Source organism: Atta cephalotes (genome assembly GCF_000143395.1).
Source record: "Atta cephalotes unplaced genomic scaffold scaffold00043, whole genome shotgun sequence".
In the NCBI taxonomy this organism is placed as follows: Eukaryota; Metazoa; Arthropoda; class Insecta; order Hymenoptera; family Formicidae; genus Atta; species Atta cephalotes.
This window is the reverse complement of record NW_012130107.1, coordinates 1,940,688-1,947,705: the sequence shown is the minus strand read 5'-3', so window position 1 is coordinate 1,947,705 and position 7,018 is coordinate 1,940,688.

The following is a 7,018-nucleotide window of genomic DNA, read 5'->3' as shown; positions in this document are numbered from 1 at the left end:
TACATATATATATATATATATATATATATATATATATATATATATATTAAATTAATTTGATTCGTTTTTATCTCTTTCGATGAAGAAGAAATGTAGATATCTTAGCAAAAAATATTATATTTGATTTAAATACATATATTCTCCAACGAAAGAAATAAAGACGACTAAATTAATTTAGTTAAAAGGACAATTTTTTTATCATTGTATAATAGGAAAAATCTTTTATTGAAATTAAACTAGCACCTAAAGACTTCGAAATGATAAGAATCTGGGTATCGATCATTCGTCAACGAGCTGCCTATATTTATCGCTCTAGCGAACTCTTTTTCAGAACCTGCATCAATTTCGCTTAAGAAATGATCCAGGATGCATTGCACTACACTGAACAGAGTAATTGGAAAATCGATTGATTGATCGATCGAACTCGTTCTAGAAGGCAAGTTTGTATCCATCAAGGTATCCACCGAGGCACGATAAGCCGCGAATGAATCGCGAAAAGTGTGACGATGAGACGTGCATGAAAGAAGTCTCGCCTACGAGACGACTAACATATTCGCGACGGCTATACGCCGAACGGTTTCGCGAGATCACATCGCGAGCTCGTCGATTTTTAAGAAACATCAGTCCAGTCGGTCGATGATCCGAAAGTGTCGCAAGTCGCGCCTCCCTCGAGAATGTCAGTCACCCATCATGCCATATGTGTTTCTTTCTCACGTGCTGAATCACACACAAGCCCAGCCTCGTGTGACGATCGTGACTCGTCGCGAGGATTATTTACAATCGTCGATAAGCCACGGAATAAGATCAACGGACTTTCCAAGAGTTCCGTGATTCGATTTCTAGATATTGCAACTTTCTCATTAATTACTAATCGACTTACATTTACATTTATCTGTACATTTTCTATAAATGATCGATCCTACAAATCTTACGTGAAAAGAATTGTTTTACTGAAGTACATAAAAATTTAGTTAGGTGCAGTTTTAAAAATATTTTTGTTTGAATTATCAAATTAATTGTAATGTTCAAGGAGAATGTTCAAACTGGTTGCTAGAATATTAATTTCTTTGTTACCAATAATTAAGCATTCTAAATAATTTTGATGATTTAAATAAAATTATTTTTAGATCTGTATGTTAAATTTTTAGATATTTTAACAAAACTGTTCTTTTCATGTATTAAGTAATGAGAGAAATGAAAAAAGTAAGTTTCATGAAATATCAATATCAAGAGATTAATGAAATAAAAAAAAATTATACTTAATTAAAAAATTTGTATAGATTAAAAATTATATCGCTTAAGAATAAATAAAAATTAAACATTTTCAGATTATCTAATTAATATAAATTAAAATTTTTTTAAATTTATACTAATTAAATTAGATAATCAGAAAATATTCAGGCGTACATAAATATTGTTTTAAGTATAAATAAATATTATACTGTCAAGAAATAAGGTTGAATTTAGATGAGTTGCGTATGGGTAAATCAGATTTAGATTAAACATGAATCATGACAAGTCGATTGTGCATTGGTCGATCGGCGATCTTGCACCAAAGAATATCAGATGTATGTACGACGTCAAGTCACTCACGTGTCTCCTCGGAGCATCTCTAACATATGCCAAGTCACATACGCCCAACTTCACGCAAGCATACGCTACGATATGAAAATTATAAGAAGCATCATGAGATAACACAAAGATCTCATGTATTCACGATGTGTTGTTAGTGACGCTAATTTAAATAGAATCGCAGGTAGTAGCCTTCATAAATGATTTTTCATTATTATTAATTTTGCCATGAAAAAAAATTATTCGTCATTTAACTTTGGAAACAAATGATTTCTATAAACAACGTTTTACTTTCTTACGTTACTATCAATCAACTCATATCTACAATACAATAAAATTAAGAAAACTTATTTATTCGCAAAATGTAAAAATTATCACGCTAAACAGCCAAAGGGCATACGTAACATATATAATGAGCACACATCGATGTAATCATATAAGCTCGGATATAAATTTAATTATCGTTCATGCTCGAGGAAACAGACCCCGACAGCTTTAGCTAAACAATCACTTTGCGTGAAAGTATGAAAATAATTCCGTGGCGGACAGTATGTGCTCAAGCATGTCTGTGTTATGCGCGTATACAATATTCGATCATAAGACACACAGAAATATCGATGCATTCGCGAGGACTCACATGCTTCGGCTCACCTGCTCCGAATTCCAGCACGACGGTTTCTCACCGGCATGTACAGTTATTTTATATTGTTTTATTAAACTTTGTAGCTTCGCTCAAACGCGGTATACCGCGGTCCATTTGAGACAAAAGTAATAATATTAATGAGAACTAGCGAAAATTCTAGCAAAAAATTGTCTGGTCCTTTTAACTAATTCGCCTCATTTTGATCTACATTTCTCAATGTAATATATTCTAATTCTAAAATTCTAATTTAAAATTGATATAGATATAGCTGGATCATATCGAATTTTTTCATTCGTAATGTTACACATGAAAATTGATAGCAAAATTTAAACAATCACGCATTAATTGAAGAAATATCATAAATCAGTCTTTCATAAAAATGATCATTTTTTTAATGAAAATTATTTTTCATTACAACTAATTTTTTATTTTTTCTTAAATAGAAAATTAACAGAATTGTAAATTAAATTTTGATTTCTAATAGACTGCAAGCTTTCTCGTATTAAATAAATTTTTAAGTGAACACATGATTGTGGTCACAGAATAATTTAGCGACTAAAGTCTAAGCGTCGCTTACCGGTAAACCACCGTTAGCTAAGTCTCGTTTAAATTGCAACCACATGCTACGCGGAATTATTAATTAACGGAGAGTCGCGACCGAGCGTTCTTCCATCGATAATAATTTCTCGATCGCATCTCAGGTCGCGACTTGCTAACGGACGCAGTGTCTCGTCACGATTATATACTCGCATACATTCTCGTACGTCCGTTGAGATGATAGCGCATTAATGTTGGCACCCCGTGGAGCGAAATGGGTCCATTCAGGTGTCTTTCGGGCCTACCAAGAACAGCGAGGGCCTTTCGAGAATCAAAGGCCACTGTGTTCTCGTATGCTATTTGCATCGAGATGCATAAGCAGTGCATAATCAGATCACTCCAACTGAAATAAATACGATCGCGATCTCTGCGCGGCTCCCGATCAGCAAACGACGATGTCACGATCGATAATCTTGAATTCTACCAAACACATTTGAACAAAGAGATATGCTTGCTGATTTCATTCAGCGAATAAATGTATTACTTTACATTTCATGAACGTTGTTTAGTGTACAAAAATTGATTCTATGAATTAAAATTTGTAATCAAAGAACAAGCGAGTTTATCAGTGTATTAAACATCACTACATATCAAATAGAGTGTATTCATATATTGATTAATACATCGTTAAAAAGATGGAATGATGCAATAATTAATACTATTAAATACTATTAAAATTGTTGGCATTGGTGTGAGTTTGCTCACCCAAGTACACGACGCGACTAACTGGTTTTACGGAAAGAATCAATAATCTAGAATAAGGCTTTAGCTGGAGAAACGATATCGTCGTTTTTGGTCTCATAAATCACGGACTACAGGCGACGGTCGCAATTAACCAGTAAGATATCACGATACCGACGATGTTCGTTTTGCCTTGATGCTTCTACTAAGATTCTTCATACAATTTGAAAACGTAGAAAGGAACATGCTCATTCAGGAATTTATAAATCGCATAATATACTTTTATCGAAATCGACTAACAATGTAGGGTAAAAGCACAAAGTTATTCAATTTAAAAATATTCAAAGATTATAGTAAATGAGCGAGTGAGAAAGAAAGAGAAAGAGAACATAATGCACACAGATACTAAATATTTCTGTCGAAATTGTCACGATAAATAAAATATTGCTCGTGTTTCTGCGCATGTGCGTATTTATCTGTAAACGCGCTCAGAGAAATAGCAGATAATATTAAACGCGTAGTATAATGATCGAACCGCAATTAATTGGTACGCTGGCAGATACCGGTAATCAGCGGCCCGTGCGAGGATTATCAATTACGCGCGTGAAATACTAGTATATTCACAGCTGTAAATCATTGACCGGTATCGAGCGGACGATCCCTAATGAGCAAAAGATATTTGGCTATCACAGCAATATTATACGAGCAGGCTGTGAAACCTTTTAACTCCCGCCGATCGAGCAGCTCCATTTTGCCGATTAAGCGCTAATTATAATACTGAATTAATTTAAAATTAAATGGTGATATATTGCATTATGTACTATTTTGTATCAATTTGAAAAAATGAATAAAAGATGTAATTCCCTCTAATAAATATACCAATGGTACAGTACCATATTTCTACCTATACAAGCCTAGTATAATTTATTGGCTCATTTGAGAATACGTAAATTTGTGTGTACATTTATCTAAAGATAAATACGATAGATGTGAAAAATATCGTAGCAGCCGTCAGCACGCGACATAATTGTTACATCTATGAGCTCTATGTTAACCCGAGTATGAGGAGGCACCATAGCAGAATTCGCACTTTCAATGGGGAACGGGGAACACTTAAACCGCGGGTGGCCTGTGTTCCTCATTGTCCGCATGTCGCTCAAATGGGCTGGAATAATGGGCCGCTATATGCGACGGCGATGTATATACCGAGCTATGGTACGTATAAGAAAAAAAGAAAAAGGAGCATAAAATCGTGAGCCAGATACCACACACTGAGCGTGCGGTTTTTGCGGACCAGACTGCAACAAAAGATTGTATTACCGGATGCTGATCGCGCCGCTGATAGTTATTACGCAAATCGCGAGGTTATCGTCGTACGCGTCTCGAATCGCCAGGCCGGTCGACGCGCGATATCTCTACCCGATTCGCCGGGTATATAAATATGACCGCTCCTGGAGTACAACGTGCCGAGCGTGTATCGTAAATTAGTGGATTAATTACGACGAATGCGAGTACCGTTGTTCTCCTTACATACCTCTCTCGAATGTCAGATGGAAGCATACGGGAGGTGAGTCACGGAAATTGTTCAGAATAGACGGACGATGCCACTTACCGATAGCTTCAATTATTCTCTCGGAGAGGATCTCTCATAAGGTAAGGTCATAGTCTTATAATATATTTCGAGATTTATTAATATTTATATGTAAAAAATTTGAGACTTAAAGTTTTAATGTAGTAATACAAAATCTCAAGACGCTTTGACTAGTAATAACCGAGTAATAATAATATTCATCTAGGCTCAAAAGAAAAACATGTTAATATTTATAATCTAAAATCAAAATATATTTATTTATTATCTAAATATATTTATTAAACAATATATGTATATGTGTTTTTGCACTGAAAAATATATTAAATTTTAATAATTATTTGAAATTGAATTATTGAACGGTACTAACTGGAAATTTACTAAATGCAAACATAGATTTGTTAGGTACAAAACATTAATTTAACTCATTTTTTAATTATTTATTTACTTTAAGTAAACGTTAAATTAGTACTATTGAAAATATGTATTAAGATTTAGTGAATTTTTTTCTTCAGTACTTTAATAATAATAAATACATTTTTTATGCTGGACTGGGCTTAAATATAACGTTATTAATCTAAGATAAAAAATTCAGTCATTTAAAAATTTCTACGATAGTTCTTTAAAACCTCTATGATAATAATAAATAACATTGAGATACAAACATTGAACAAGTGCTCATAAAAAGAGTGTCGTATAAAATAATCGAATTAATCTCTGAAGTTATTGAAGGTAAATCGAGATTAAGAAGAAGCTTGCAGAGGGAGATAAACGCGACAGGTTAACGGTAAAAGCAGAAAAATCGTCCGCGTGTTCAGCTTGATATCCTTGCGACGGTTATAGCCATACATTTAAACGTCAAAGGCAAAAGCACCTGTTCTCTGGCGCCCATTATTCTTTGCTTTTTACAACAAAGTACCACAGTTTTGACATCGCGTATACGGAAATCGATTAACACCACGTAGCGTGTGATGGTTTATTTCCTCGTAAATATCACCTTAATTAAAATGTTCGATATAAAGTTAAATTATTTTTTTATTTCATTTCCTCACATTGAAATTTTATTTGCCATACAAGCCAATCGAGATTAAATGCCGACGACATTTGATAAAACGAAATTGATAAAACGAAACTATGGCAATAATAAAATTAAACCTAATTTTGCAAGCAATTTTAGATTTATACATGTATAATTATAGATAATTATGTAAATGATATCTTTCAGAAAATCGGAATGCTACGAAGGCACCTGGCAACTAAGTTTTCATATTTAAAAATATATTGAGAATTATAGAACATAAAAATGTTATAAAAAATTCATCATTTCGAACGAGATTTTATTTCGAATATGTCTTTCATGCGTGTAAGTTTAGCAAAAATAATAGCTTGCGTTCACGTGTCATTATAGCTTCATATCTTTCTGCACGAAGGAAGTTACGTCGTTAATCAATTAGCATTACACGGCATGTGAGAAACGCGAGCATTTTTCAGATGAACGATATACGTAGATATAGATAATGCATTCGATTATACGTTCAATCATGTGAGTCAACGGCGGCGCTTTGGCGCGCCGCCATCCGCGAATACGTGTGAAAGTAAAATAGCGATAAATAAATTTGTAGCTTATCTCCGTTAATTTACAACAGGTCTCACGCGCGTGGAAATCGCGAATTTTTGTCAGGAAAGTCATGTGGCGCGTTCGGGAAAAATGTAGCCAGCGTTACTCAGAGCGTTACACACCGCTCTGCTTTCAAGCTGTGCCGACAAGCTTATATTTTCCTCATCATATTAAAGCACGAACGCCACCGACGCCGACGTCGACGAGATACCATTATTTCCTATCTCTTGCGACACACAAGAAACTGCGGTTACGTATATATATATATATATATATATATATATATATATATATATATATATATATAGTAGTACGTACG